This window comes from Elephas maximus, chromosome 8 (genome assembly GCF_024166365.1).
Source record: "Elephas maximus indicus isolate mEleMax1 chromosome 8, mEleMax1 primary haplotype, whole genome shotgun sequence".
Taxonomy (NCBI): Eukaryota; Metazoa; Chordata; class Mammalia; order Proboscidea; family Elephantidae; genus Elephas; species Elephas maximus.
The window spans coordinates 77,872,068-77,886,662 of NC_064826.1; positions in this window are offsets into that span (position 1 = coordinate 77,872,068).

A 14,595-nucleotide genomic window follows, 5' to 3' on the forward strand; every position below is an offset into this window, starting at 1 on the left:
GCTTTCAGAACCTGTTGAACCTGATACCTTAATCCTAGCACTACCTGTGGATTCTTTGCCTGAAGGCGTTAATGATGTCCCTGCCTTCAATAGACTCCGTGTGCATTGAAGCCATGGAATAGCGACACATTCCATGAGCTCTCAATCAAAAGGTATGCAGATTCTTAGTTAAAATTCTTATAATTTTTTTATTCTTCGCTGTGATAACATTTCTTTGTGAGAAATATGATCTTACATTCCTCCTTAGGAGGGCTTTTGACAGCGACATCTCCTTGGTTAATAAAGCAATTCTTCCTATACCATGTGTAGAATGTTCATGATTTTTTAATCTTTCTATTATGTTGAACATACACTTGAATGGCATTTTCTGTTTTTGTTAGTTGCCACTGAGGTGATTCTGACTCATGGTGACCCCTTGTGTAGAACAGCTCCAGAGGGTTTTCAAAGCTGTGACCTTTTGGAAGCAGATTGCCAGGCCTGTTTTCCAAGGCACTTTTGGGTAGTTTCGAATGGCCAACATTTTGGCTAGTAGTTGAGTGCTTAACCGTTTACATGCTTTTGAATGAAATAGTCATTGTTACTATTTAGCAAAGAGGCCTGCTTTTTTGAAGAGACATTTCTCAGCTTTCCGTACAGAGGTAGCTTTTCACTTGACTGTGGGGCAGAGTCATCTATTCTAGGTGGTGGTGTCAGCAGAACATCTGTGGAAGTATGTTAGTCATCTTTTCATTGTCCAAAAAAAAAAAATTTTTTTTTAATCCTGGCCTTCTACAGATTTTGATCATTCACCTTATCTCTATTTCTTCAGTATGTAGGTCAACAAATAGAATAGTCTCTGTTTCAAGCAGGAAACCGTCAGGACGTATAGTGTAGAATGTTGAAATTTGTTATTACCTGGTTTGTTTATCGAGCCTGTCAGATAAATCATAATAATGATAACCTAAACCATAAATGTCACAGGCTTTGTGTTGGGAGAAATTTGGCCCGTTTAATTTCTGTTGTTTAATTATTTTGTTTGCTAAGTTTACGGGATCTTTATAGCTTTCTACCCAGGTAAATTATCCCTCTCATTTCAGTTTTAACTTCTAGTGAATAAACATTGTAATTAGTAAATTACACCATGTGCAAGAAGGTGATAAATGCAATGGAAAACAGTAAACAGACAAGGGAGATAGGGCATGCTGGGGGCAGGGAGGAGTGTTGACATCTTTGTAAAGAGAAGCCATCAAGGAAGGCCTAATTGCAGTTTGGCAATTAAATGAATCAATAGTAACTAATATTGAGGTATTCAAATAAAATATTAGACTGTGTTCCTACATAATGCATATTACTCATAGACTCTGGTAAGGTGCATGTAAAGGTCACATTTGTCTGGGAAAGCCCTCGTTATTTCCTTAAGAGGTAGGTTTGAGATAACTGTCCATTACCTACAAAAAAAAAAGGAGTGTTAAATTCACAGGTATTTAACAATTTCATGCTAGCCAATATGGGAGTTGCTAACTCTTCCTCCAAAGACTGAATCAGAAATATTGAATGTTAATAAAATAGACTAATTTCTCTTTTATCATGTTTGTGGACTCTACCTTTTTTTTTTTTGCTTTTGTAGATGTTAATAGTAAGGTAAAATATGTAAAAATCAAATAGAAGATGCAGGTCAAGAAAGTAAATAATCATTGCTAAAATATTGAAAGTTTCATAACTATACTATATTATTTAAAATGCATATTTTACTTTAAATGTATAGTTCAGAAATTAAAATACAAATTCAATTTTTTTGCTTGCATATTTGAACAAATATTCGATCATGCTGTTCTATTTTCTAGAAGACATTCTTTTCATTTCTACTATCCTACTCAAAAAAAGCCAGAAAATTACCCGATGGAATCTAAGCCACTAAAATGTTTCAACACATCACTTTTAACATCAACAAAAATATTCATTTTTAATTTTGTTATCTTGGCCACTTTAAGGGCCAGCACAAATGGGACAGTTTATGTTCAATAAAAAGGCAACTAATCTTTGTAACATGAACATTGAAATTTAAGTGGATTTTCCTGGAATAGATTAGTTCACAGATGTATTTATTTAGGTCACTACCCCTCAAAGTCTTTCTGAAAGCAGAGTTAGCATCTGGAGAGTATGACATGAGCCGGCTCCGACTCATGGAGAACCCATGTACAACAAAACAAAACATTGCCTGGTCCTCTGCTAACTTCACAATAGTTCATATACTTGAGTCAATTGTTGTGGCCACTGTATAATTTGAGTGCCTTCTGAAGGGGCTCATCTTCCAGGACTGGACAATGTTCTGTTATGACCCATACGGTTTTCATTGACTAATTTTCTGAAGTAGAGCACCAGGCCTTTCTTCCCAGCCTATCTTTGTCTGAAAACTCTGCTAAAAACTGTCCACCATGGGTGACCCTGCTGGAATTTGAAATACCTTCTGGCATAACTTCCAGCATCACAACAACACACAAGCCACCACAATACAACAAACTGACAGAGGCATCACGGAGTTGTTGAATGACCCTCCCTAAATCAGCTTACATATGAAGTAGCCCAAACCCCTCTACTCAGAAAGTGAGTCTGCTTTTTTGTTGTTGTTTGTGTCCAAGGCCAATATTATTTGAAATTGCTTTCAAAGTTTTCAGTCTTACTACAGCTCTCTTCAATAGCGCATAGAAGCTGAGCTCTGAAGATGTAATAGTTATTTACTCACTCACAGAATTGATTTCTCAGAACTGCTGCAACCAAGTTCCACCAAGTCAGTGGCTTACAAGAAGAGAAATTTATTGTCTCACAGTTCTTGAGGCTAGCAATCTAAATTCAGGGAGTTAGCAGGGCCGTGTTCTCTCTGAAGGCTCTAGGGGAAGACCCTTTCTTGTCTCTCCCAGCTTCTGGTAACCTTGGCTCGTGGCTGCGTCATAACTCTATCTCTGCCTCTGTTTTCACATGGCCACCTTCCCTCGGTGTCTCTGTGTTCCTTCTCTTCTTTTTTAAGGACACCACTCACCCTGGATTTGGACCCACTCTATTCCAGTATGGCCTCATGTTAACTGATAACATCTTCAATTTCCAAACATATTTCTGAACAAAGTCACATTCACAGGTACCAGGGGTTACAACTTCAACACATCTTTTGGGGGGACACAATTCAATTCAAAACATTCACTATCCACCTGTCCAGGCTTTTTGCTTTGCCAGTAGAACACCAAATTGATTCAACTCTCACACCTTAAGGAACATGATCTATTTTTTCCATTTTAGGGGGAAATCCTGACTTGTCTAATATTTAAAATAATTCCCTTTTCCTTAACACAAATTAGTTTAAATGATCAAGTTCTGCTCAATGAGGTACGAGGAAAAACCTATTTATTGAGAGCCTTCTGTGAATGTTTTCTGGCTCTGAAAAGGGGGCTTTCTGAGGTTCTTCGTCTGGGTATTGTCTTGTCAGGATATGATGCCGGGACCTGTGGCGGCCATCATGTGTTCATAAGGTTGTTGCTTCAGGATGAAGCCAGCACTGAAGGAAAGATGGAAGGGACCAGAATCTCGATAATATGCTTTAGCTACTGGTTTAACCAACCCTGTTCCTGTCCTGTCCTGGAAACCCTGGTGGCTTAGTGGTTAAGTGCTACAGCTGCTAACCAAAAGGTCGGCAGTTTGAATCCACCAGGCACTCCTTGGAAACTCTACAGGGCAGTTCCATTCTGTCCTATAGGGTCGCTATGAGTTGGAATCGACGGCAGTGGGTTTGGGTTTGGGTTTGGTATCTGTCCTACTTCTGGGCTTCTTGTTCATTCATTCATCAAATACTTATTAAGGGCCTATTATGCACCAAAATTTGTCCTGAATGCAGGAGATACAGCCTTATAAAATGCAGGCAAAATCTCTATGCAATGAAGCTTACATTTGAGTAGGTAAAGCCAGATATTAACAGAATAAATTAGTAAGCTATATAGCATGTGTGACAGTTAATTTTATGTGTCAACTAAGCTAAGCTATAATACCCTGTTGTTTGGGCAAACATTAATTTTGACATCGCTATGAAGTAGTTACATGTGATGAAATCAGTTGGCCTTAAGTAAAGCAGATTACCCTCTGAAATGTGGATGGGCCTCAGCCAATAATTTGAAGGCCTTAAGAGCAAAAATGGAGTTTTTCTTAGGGTGTATTCTGTCTCCAGACTATGAACAGACATCTTGCCAGAACTCCTGCACTCGTTTTGTTTCTTGATTTTGGGACACAAGACTGCAGGAATCTTCACCCTGTCACCTATGTATGGATTTTTGGAATACACAACTCGTGGAAGCTCTAGACTCTTTCCTGACCTATAGATTTTGGACATGCCTGCCCCCATAATTGAATAAGCCAGTTCCTTGAAATAAATCTCTCTGTCAATGTCCCTATCTATCTAAGTACCTATCTATCATCATCTTACTGGTCTTATTTCTCTATAAACAAGTGGTGAATGCAATGAAAAAAAAAATTAAACACACAAAGAGAGTATGGCATGCTAGGTGGTACAGTATTGCATCAAGGAAGGCCAAGCTGAGAAGGTGACTTTTTATCAAAGACAACAAGGAGAGATGAGAGAGTAAAATTCTTTAGTAAGTTGTTTTTCCCCCGTTATTTGCAGTCAGAAGTGTGCTTACTGATATAGAGGTTATGGATTGATTATTCAGGTCTTTATAGAAATTCATAAATCACTGCCTCTCGATGTGTATATTCACATTTCTTAAAATCTGGCATTATGAGCAATTCAAATGACTTCCAGGAACATGTTATCTCTGCCTTCTGTATGTCTGAGTCAACTTCTTACTACTTCTGGCTATTCTGGTTCTAATAAGGTAGTGAGAGAAAGTATTTGCAGATGGACATTGAAGTATTTGTACCTCCTTCTCCATAATAGGGTCTCTGGTGGCATAGTAGTTAAGAGCTACAGCTGTTAACCACAGGGTCAGCAGTTCAAATCCACCAGATGCTCCTCAGAAACCCTATGGGGCAGTTCCACTCATCTGTAGGGTTGCTATGATTCCGAATTGACTCGATGGCAACAGGTTTGGTTTTCCTTCCTACCACAATAGCAATAGCTAACGTTTAGTAAGCCCTTGCCACGCTCTGGGTAATATTCTAAGCCTTTTGCATTTATTATCTTATTTAATCCATTCAGTAGCCCTATGAGGTATGTATTAGTACCATTATATTTTTTTAACATTATAAAACCAGGACTAAGAAAAGTTAACTTTGCAAAGGTCACAGAGTACGTGGTGGAACATTGACTCACAGCAAGGAATTCACCTCCAGAGCCAAAGCATTAGACACTAAAAAAGTTAGTTCTTTTTCACATTATGACTATTATAAACCTCATGAAAGAACAAATGATTCTGTTCCCAGAAGGGTTGAAGAGGCAACATAAATCAGAGAACCCAATGGTCCTTTAGCACAAGGAACACCTGTGTTCTTTTTAAGGCCAGCTACATCAGAGCAGGACATAAGCATGCAGTCTCAAGTTTGGTAGAAACATACAGCAATAAAATTGCTTGCTAAATTTTATTCTCCCAAATTTAGAATAAATAAAAGGGAAGGAGAACGAACAATATTGATTCATTTGTCAGTTAAATGACATTAAAGTGCACTATGGATTTTACTGTAAACTCTTAATAAGAGAAATCGTTGCAACCACAAAACAGCGAAGCGGAACGCATTTCATTAACATGGTAACTTTAATCTCCAACCCATTTCAAAACTTGTTAGTAAGCCAGGCATGTGGGAAAATATCAATTCAATTTCATCTATGTTGAGAATTTCCAAGTCAATGGTTAAGTTACATCTGATATTGATTCTAGAGAAGGTAAGGAAAGGATGGTTTCTGGAGACAAAACTTCAAATACGGGAGAGGTTAAGGAGAATTGAGCTTCGCTTCTGGTTTGTGGTGGGTAGAGGCGGGGTGGAGAGGCAAGGAATAGAAACAAAAGAACATGTGAATAAGCTCTAGGGTATGACAAAGAATTTTCCAAAGTGTGTGCAAAAGGCTAATCTCAGGATGTTAATAGGCTTTTGGTTCATAGCCAAATAAAAGTTTAGGTGATGAAATAATTTTGTGAAGACTTAAAGGAAGAGATCTTTAATTAACTAATTTGTATTACAATATTTCAGACATGAGGGACGATTTTATGCTATATTTCCTAAGCTTATTGATACAAAGAGAAATTGTCCCTCCTCCACCTTCTTCAGCCGGGAATCTTATAGAACTAGGATTCTGTGGAAGACACTTTGGGAAAGACCAAAGAGTGATAGGCATGTCTGAGTGCATTTGGACTCTTTACTGAGTGCCCGAAAGAGTTCTTTAGGAAATGGGAAAGATGTCTACTGTGGAAAGAAATGGGGGTGAGCTGACCCGTCCCTCTGTATGATCCTAGCATTGGGACTGGAAGCTATTTTCCCAAGAGTCAGCTCCATTAGAGAGTCCACCATCCAGTAAGGGGGTATTGCCAAGTAGCCAGCATCTGAAGAAGTGTCTGGAAACCTGATTATCAAAACTTCTGTAAAGAAAACCACTTAAGAGTATTGCAAATATATAAGTTCCTAATATTTTCAAATTAAGTATATCATATTTATGCCTATTCCCAAGAAGGTGATCCAACTGAATGTGGAAATTATAGAACAATATCATTAATATCACATGCAAGCAAAATTTGCTGAAGATCATTCAAAAACAGCTGCAGGAGTATATTGACAGAGAACTACTAGAAATTCAGGCCAGTTTCAGATGAGGACGTGGAACCAGGGATATCATTGCCGATGTCAGATGGATCCTGGCTGAAAGCAGAGAATACGAGAAGGATGTTTACCTGTGTTTTATTGACTATGCAAAGCCAATTGACTGTGTGGATCATAACAAATTATGGATAACGTTGTGAAAAATGGGAATTCCAGAACACTTAATTGCGCTCATGAGGAACCTTTACATAGATCAAGAGGCAGTCGTTTGGACAGAGCAAGGGGATACTGATTGGTTTAAAATCAGGAAAGGTATGTGCCAGGGTTGTATTCTTTCCCCATACCTATTCAGTCTGTACGCTGAGCAAATAATCTGAGAAGCTGGACTATATGGAGGAGAACGGGGCATCAGGATTGGAGGAAGACTCATTAACAGCCTGTGTTATGCAGATAACACCACCTTCCTTGCTGAAAGTGAAGAGGACTTGAAGCACTTACTAATGAAGATCAAAGACCACAGCCTTCAGTATGGGTTGCACCTCAACATAAAGAAGACAAAAATCCTCACAACTGGGCCAATGAGCAAAATCATGATAAACGGAGAAAAGATTGAAGTTGTCAAGGATTTCATTTTACTTTGATCCACAATCAACAGCCATGGAAGCAGCAGTCAAGAAATCAAAAGACGAATTACATTGGGCAAATCTGCTGCAAAGGACCTCTTTAAAGTGTTGAAGAGCGAAGATGTCACCTTGAAGACTAAGGGGCACCTGACCCAAGCCGTGGTATTTTCAATCGTATCATATGCATGTGAAAGCTGGACAATGAATAAGGAAGACTGAAGAATTGGCACCTTTGAATTGTGGTGTTGGCGAGAAGAATATTAAATATACCATGGACTGCCAAAAGAACGAACAAATATGTCTTGGAAGAAGTACGACCAGAATGCTCCTTAGAAGCAAGGAATAAGAGACTCCATCTTTCATACTTTGGACATGTTGTCAGGAGGAATCAGTCCCTGGAGAAGGACGTCATGCTTGGCAGAGCACAGGGTCAGCGGAAAAGAGGAAGACCCTTGATGAGGTGGATTGACACAGTGGCTGCAACAATGAGCTCAAGCATAACAACAATTGTAAGGATGGCTCAGGAACAGGCAGTGTTTCATTCTGTTGTGCATAGGGTCACTATGAGTCAGAACCGACTCGACGGCACCTAACAACAACAACAACATTATTGTGTCAGGGTCTATTTATCCCTGAATTCTCTCACGCCTGTCTTCTCTAAGCAAAGTTCTACCAGTTAACCTTTTGGCTATGAAAATTGAGCCTCCCTGGCACCTCCGTGGAATTCTGCGCATATTTCTGATTTGGGGTTAATGCTGGCTGCCAGCCAGACAATGTAGAAATGTGTACACAGGCAGTATATTTTTGTCAATAGTTGCCTTTATCCAATTTTAATCTTTTTCAAATATTCCAGTGTTATTTTATTGTGAAATCTATTTGGTCACTGTCTTTAAAACATGAGGCTAACATAGATAATATCTATTATTATTACTTCAAATTAAAAAAAATTGATCATTATTTTGCTTCAACTCTGCAGCTATATGCTATTCTGAAAATGAGTTTTATTATCATAGTAAATCTCATTAAATCAGTTGACTGACGATTTTGCTGATCAAGAGTTGTCATTAAGAAGTAACCTCAGTCTTTTAAAATATACATTTCAATTATTTGGAAGGAAAATATGAGATCCTGAACAATGGAAAACTGATAGAAATATCACAGTTGAATATAAAACATACACTCTGATGTAGATAGCTGTCAATACATTTTACTTAGCAAATATGTACATACCTGGATTTTTGCCACATATTTTTATCAAGCCTGCCAGGTATATCCATTGATGCCATTTTACAAGCATGAGAATAATTGGCTCCATATCAATACATTGGAGATTATCAATCCAGATGATGATGGCTGTTGTGAGACCCCCTCAGAGAAAGGGACTTTCTCAACCACTTGCTCAGGGGTTCTTAAATTGCAGTCCAGGCAAGAGAATTCTATTCCAAATTTTTTGGGCTATGTACTTAAGCATTTTTCAGGTAAAAATGTCAAGAATTTTGGTGAGATTCTCAGTGCTAGACTGTTAACCACAAGAAGAATCACTTAAGTAGAGTTTCAGTCCACAGGCAGGGCTGACATATGGAGTCTTCAGTGTATCATTACTGAGCACACTGTTATCTCCTGCATTAATGATTTGAAAACAGCTTGGAGGGCTTATCCTTGGAATTACTTCAACCATCATGTGGTCGTTTAAATAAAAGAGGTGTGAACATTTGTTATATAGGACTCCATCAAGCCCACATCTCACCACTTACGCCTAAGTTATTTCCAGCTGAGTGTCAGTGTGTGTAAACTTGCACACACACGCAGCAAAGAACCTTCCAATAAAATCTTTGGTGATGCCTGAAGAATTGATTTATATGACAAATCCTAAGGCTCTTAGTTTTGGGAATGAATGCTTCTGTTTGTGTATCCCTAGGCATTTACAAACTGGAGTTTTTTGCAAATTAAACGAAAGGTTAAGGTCATATATTTCAGAAATTATGTTGGGGAAAATATGTCCAAAGGTTTTTGGACATTCTTAAGACCATCAGTCCCACAGATGAGAAGTAGAACCACTGATTCTCAAATTAAAGGTGATTTTATATAAGTACCAAAAGAGTTTAGATCATGGCATTTTAATATATACATACACACACAAAAAAAAAAACATAAATAAGATCTTCTGTTTCATTTGGTGGTCTTAAACATCTGTTAATTATTGAACAAATTTATTACAGGGTTTTCAGAGCACAACTCATGCTTGAGTCATAATAGGCAAGTTTGATTGCTGAAATGAGAAACTAAAATCTTTACTTGGTCAGTTTCGAGGAGAAAATAATTGCTCTGAGAAGTCTTCATTAGGCATGTTGTAGCATGGGAGACAATTAGAAGGAACTAATTCAATTTTCTAAGGTTAAATATTCTCAAGTAAGGAATCATTTTCCCAAGTAATTGTCTTCCTGTTTGGGGGAGAGGTAGAGTTGAGTGTTAAATGCACAGCTCCAAGCATCTACACAGCCACACACTGTTGGGCTTGTGCCTCCTGCGGGCTGCTGATCAGACTCTTTTTATCCAGCAAGTGCCTGACAATTCCAGTGATTTTCATACTAAAGCTTTTGCTGATTCATCACAAAGGAAGTGGTAGAATAGACAGCAGGACACTATGAGACTAAAAGGAGTGGTTTTCCTTTTGTTTGGCTTAGTCAAAAAAAAATCACATGTCCTTCAAATTCTACCATCATCATATTAGACTTCTGAAAGCATGGAATAGTGATGATCAGTGAGGACAATTTTAATATAGCTTAGTTTACTAGAGAGTAAATACCACACTTAAAAGCATATGGGAAAGATAATAAAATTCAGGGCTTCCAGAGATTCTCACAAATTTTCATGGAACAAAGTTAGAACTTACGTAATAATACTTGTTGTTGTTGTTAGGTGCCATTGAATCAGTTCTGATTCATAGCGACCCTATATACAACAGGAGGAAATACTGTCTGGTCCTGTGCCAGCCTCACAATTGCCGCTATGTTTGAGCCCATTGTTGCAGCCACCATGTCAATTCATCTCATTGAAGGTCTTCTTTTTCACTGGACCTCTGCTTTTCCGAGCATGATGTCTGTTATGGATTGAATTGTGTCCCACAAAATATGTAAGCCGTGATTCCCAATATTGTGTGTTTGCCCACCATTTTGTCTTCTGATGTAATTTTCCTATGTATTGTAAATCCTACCTGTATGATGTTAACGAGGTAGGATTGAGGCAGTTATGTTAATGAGGCAGAACTCAATTACAGGATTAGGTTTGTATTTTGAGTAAATCTCTTTTGAGATATAAAAGCAAAAATTGAGAGGAGAGGGACCTCATGCCAACAAGAATGAAAAAATCAGAAGGGGAGGCTGTCCTTTGGACCTGGGGTCCCTGCTCCGAGAAGATCCTAGACCAGGGGAAGACTGATGACACAGAACTTTCCCCAGAGCCAACAAAGAGAAAGCCTTCCCCTGGAGTTGTCACCCTGAATTCAAACTTCTAGCCTCCTGGACTGTGAGACAATAAATTTGTTAAAGTCATCCACTTGTGATATTTCTGTTGTAGCAGCAGTAGATAAGTAAGACAATGTCCTTCTGCAGGGACTGGTCCCTCCTGATAACATGTCCAAAGTACATAAGACTAAGTCTCGACATCCTTGATTCTAAGGAACATTATGGCTGTACTTCTTCCAAGACAGATTTGTTCGTTCTTCTGTAAGTGCATGGTATATTCAACATTCTTTGCCAACACCATAATTCAAAGGCATCAGTTCTTCATCTTCCTTATTCATTGTCCAGCTTTCCCACACATATGAGGTGATAGAAAATACCACGGTTTGATTCAGGCACACCTTAGTGCTCAGATTACCATCTTTGCTTTTCAACACTTTACAGAGGCCTTTTGCCCAATGCAATACATCGTTTGATTTCTTGGCTGCTGCTTCTATGGGTGTCAATTATGGATTCAAGTAAAATGTAATCCTTGACTTCTATCTTTTCTCCATTTATTGTGATATTGATTATTGGTCCAATTGTAAGGATTTTTGCTTTTTATTTTGAGGTAAAATTCATACTGAAGGCTGTATAGTCTTTGATCTTCATCAGTAAGTGCTTCAAGTCACCTTCACTTTTAGCAAGCAAGGTTGTGTCATCTGCATATCAAAAGTTGTTAATGAATCTTCCTCCAGTCCTGATACCCTGTTCTTCTTCATATAGTCCAGATTCTTGGATTATTTGCTAAGTAAACAGATTGAAGAAGTGTGGTGAAAGGATACAGCCCCAACAAAGAAGTTTCCTAATTTTAAGCCATGAAGTATCCCCTTGTTCTGTTTGAATGACTGCCTTTTGGTCTATGTACAGATTTCTCATGAGCACAATTAAGTGTTCAGGAATTCCCGTTCTTTGAGATGTTATCCATAATTTGTCATGATCCACACAGTTGAATGCCTTTGCACAGTCAATAAAACACAGGTAAACATCTTTCTGGTATTCTTTGCATTCTGCCAAGATCCATCTGACATCAGCAACGATATCTCTCATTCCATGTCCTCTTCTGAATCTGGCTTGAATTTCTATCAGTTTCCTGTCCACGTACTGCAGCAACCCTTTTTGAATGATCTTCAGCAAAATTTTACTTTCTTGTGATATTAATGATATTGTTTGACAATTTCTGCATTTTGTTGAATCACCTTTCTTTGTAATGGGCACAAGTATGGATCTCTTCTAGTTTGTTGACCAGGTAGCTGTCTTCCAAAGCTTTTGGTATGATGAGCACCTCCAGCACTGCATCAGTTTGTTGAAACATCTTAATTTGTATTCTGTCAATTCCTGGAGCCTTGTTTTTCGCCAATGCCTTCAGTGCGGCTTAAACTTCTTTCTTCAGTATCATTGGTTCTTGATCATATGCTACGTCCTGAAATGGTTGAACGTTGACCATTTCATTTTGGTACAGTGAGTCTGTGTATTCCTTCCATCGTCCTTTGATGCTTCCTGCATCCTTCAATATTTTGACCATAGACTCCTTCAATATTGCAGCTCTAGGCTTGAATTTTTTCCACAGTTATTTCAGCTTGAGAAATGTGAAGCGTGTTCTTCCCTTTTTGTTTTCTAAATCCAGCTCTTTGCACATTTTATTATGATACTTTTCTTTGTCTTCTTGAGCTGCCCTTTGAAATTTTCTGTTCAACTCTTACACGACCATTTCTTCCATTCTTTTTAACTACTCTATGGTCAAGAGCAAGACCCAGATTCTCTTTTGACATCCATCTTGATCCTTTCTTTCCTGTCTTTTTAATGACCTTTTGCTTTCTTCATGTATGTCCTTTATATCATCCCAAAACTCTTCTGATCTTTGGTCATTAGTGTTCAATGTGTCTAATCTATTCTTGAGATCATATTCAAATTCAGGTGGAATGTACATAAGGTCATATTTTGGCTCTTGTGGACTTGTTTTTAATTTTATTCAGCTTCAACTTAGACTTGTGTAGGAGCAATTGATGGTCTATCCAACAGTTGGCCCCAGCTTTGTTCTGAGTGACAATACTGGATTTTTCCATCATCTTTTTCACAGGTATAGTCAATTTGATTTTTGTGTATTCAGTTTGATTCCTATGTTAAACTTAAATTGTGCCTTTAAAGCAATTTAATCACACCAAGCCTGAATTGCCTAGTGCATAATCTACTAGTTTTGTGTATAGTAAATGCCATGAGTCGAAATTGACTCGACGTCACTGGAGGTGGGTTTAGCATGCTACAACTGTCAAAGAAAATTATCAAGACACTTACCACACTTTAGTAGCACTTAATCTTACTCTGAAATTCACAATATTACTGATAAGAAAATATTTAGAATTTAACTATAAGAGAGAACTCATTACAATAAAAATATTTATCCACAAGCACTCTGAAAAGTGAATTATTCATTCCACACACTTACTCCCTACCTTATACAATATACTATAGGACTAAACTGCTCCAGCAATTTGGTGGCCTCCAACCTAAGTCAGCATGGCAGAAGCCAGCACAGAGGCATGGTGGCATACAGATAAGTGCTCAAACATTTAACCCAGATCTACGCCCAAGACAAGGCTGAACTGGTGTATTTACTATGGAGAGTTCCAGTAATGGGTCATGGAAAATACAGTTTGGGTGAGGGGAAGACACAGGGAGGTTTCCTTTTTTCTGTTTAGGATGGAATCTCCATACCCGTGACCTGCACACACCCACACAGACCCGGCAATCTGTAAAGGGATAGTTTGGGTAGGAAAAACTGAAGTAAAGTGTGTTAATACATTTATTCATTTATTACAAATATTAATTCTGTAGCTACTATGTTCTGAGTAAGGAGCCCTGATGGTATGTGCAACATGTGTTTTGGCAAGGTTTTTCACATCCGTTTTTATATTCGAGGGCAAAAAAAAAAACCTGTGTGGCAATATTGTTTGAAAAATTTCACATCCTATTTCACAGGAATATTTACTCCTTGAGATTACAAGACATGAGTTTTTTAAATTACAAAGTAGCTAATCATATGACATAATAATATGCTTTTGTATTTTGAGTTTTTCCCCACATATCACCAGCACATAGTGACAAATGAAATAACATAAACAGTGATCTGCTTGTCCTTGCCCTTGCTTGCTGATTTAAGACCTTAGCCCTCTGTAAAGAGCCCATCTGGTTTTCCTGAGAATTCCTCCAGATTGCCCTATTCATTCTGATTGGATGGTAGGATCTGTTTCCCAGTCTCTGCCCTGCGTCTGCCGGGTGCCTCATTGTCCACCAGTCCCCTCCAACTCTCATAATTACTGGGGTACTGGAGCTCTTGTGGTTTTAAATGGGGGGGGAAAAAAAAAAAACCTCTTTGTGGGTCATCAAAGAAGTGCTTTTCTTCTTTCAATGTCTTGACCAAGATTTCAGTAAAGGTACTTTTTAATTTTTTTTTTTTCCTCTTCAAATGTCCCAGGTGAAATTCCAGAGGGGCTGGAGCATCCGATAAATATAAGGAAAATACAATGTTTTTACTCCTAGTCATTCCTCACCTCCAGTAATGAAGGCTTTCTTAAGTCAAGCTGATTCTGGATTGCCTTTTTCTGTCATAATGAACACCCTCTTATACTACACTGTATATTACCTGTTGGGTGTGAAACATCACCAAAATTATTATATTTTATCCTCACAACAATTCCATGAGGAAAGATTAATATCTCTATGAGTAAGTTAGATGTAAAGAGGCT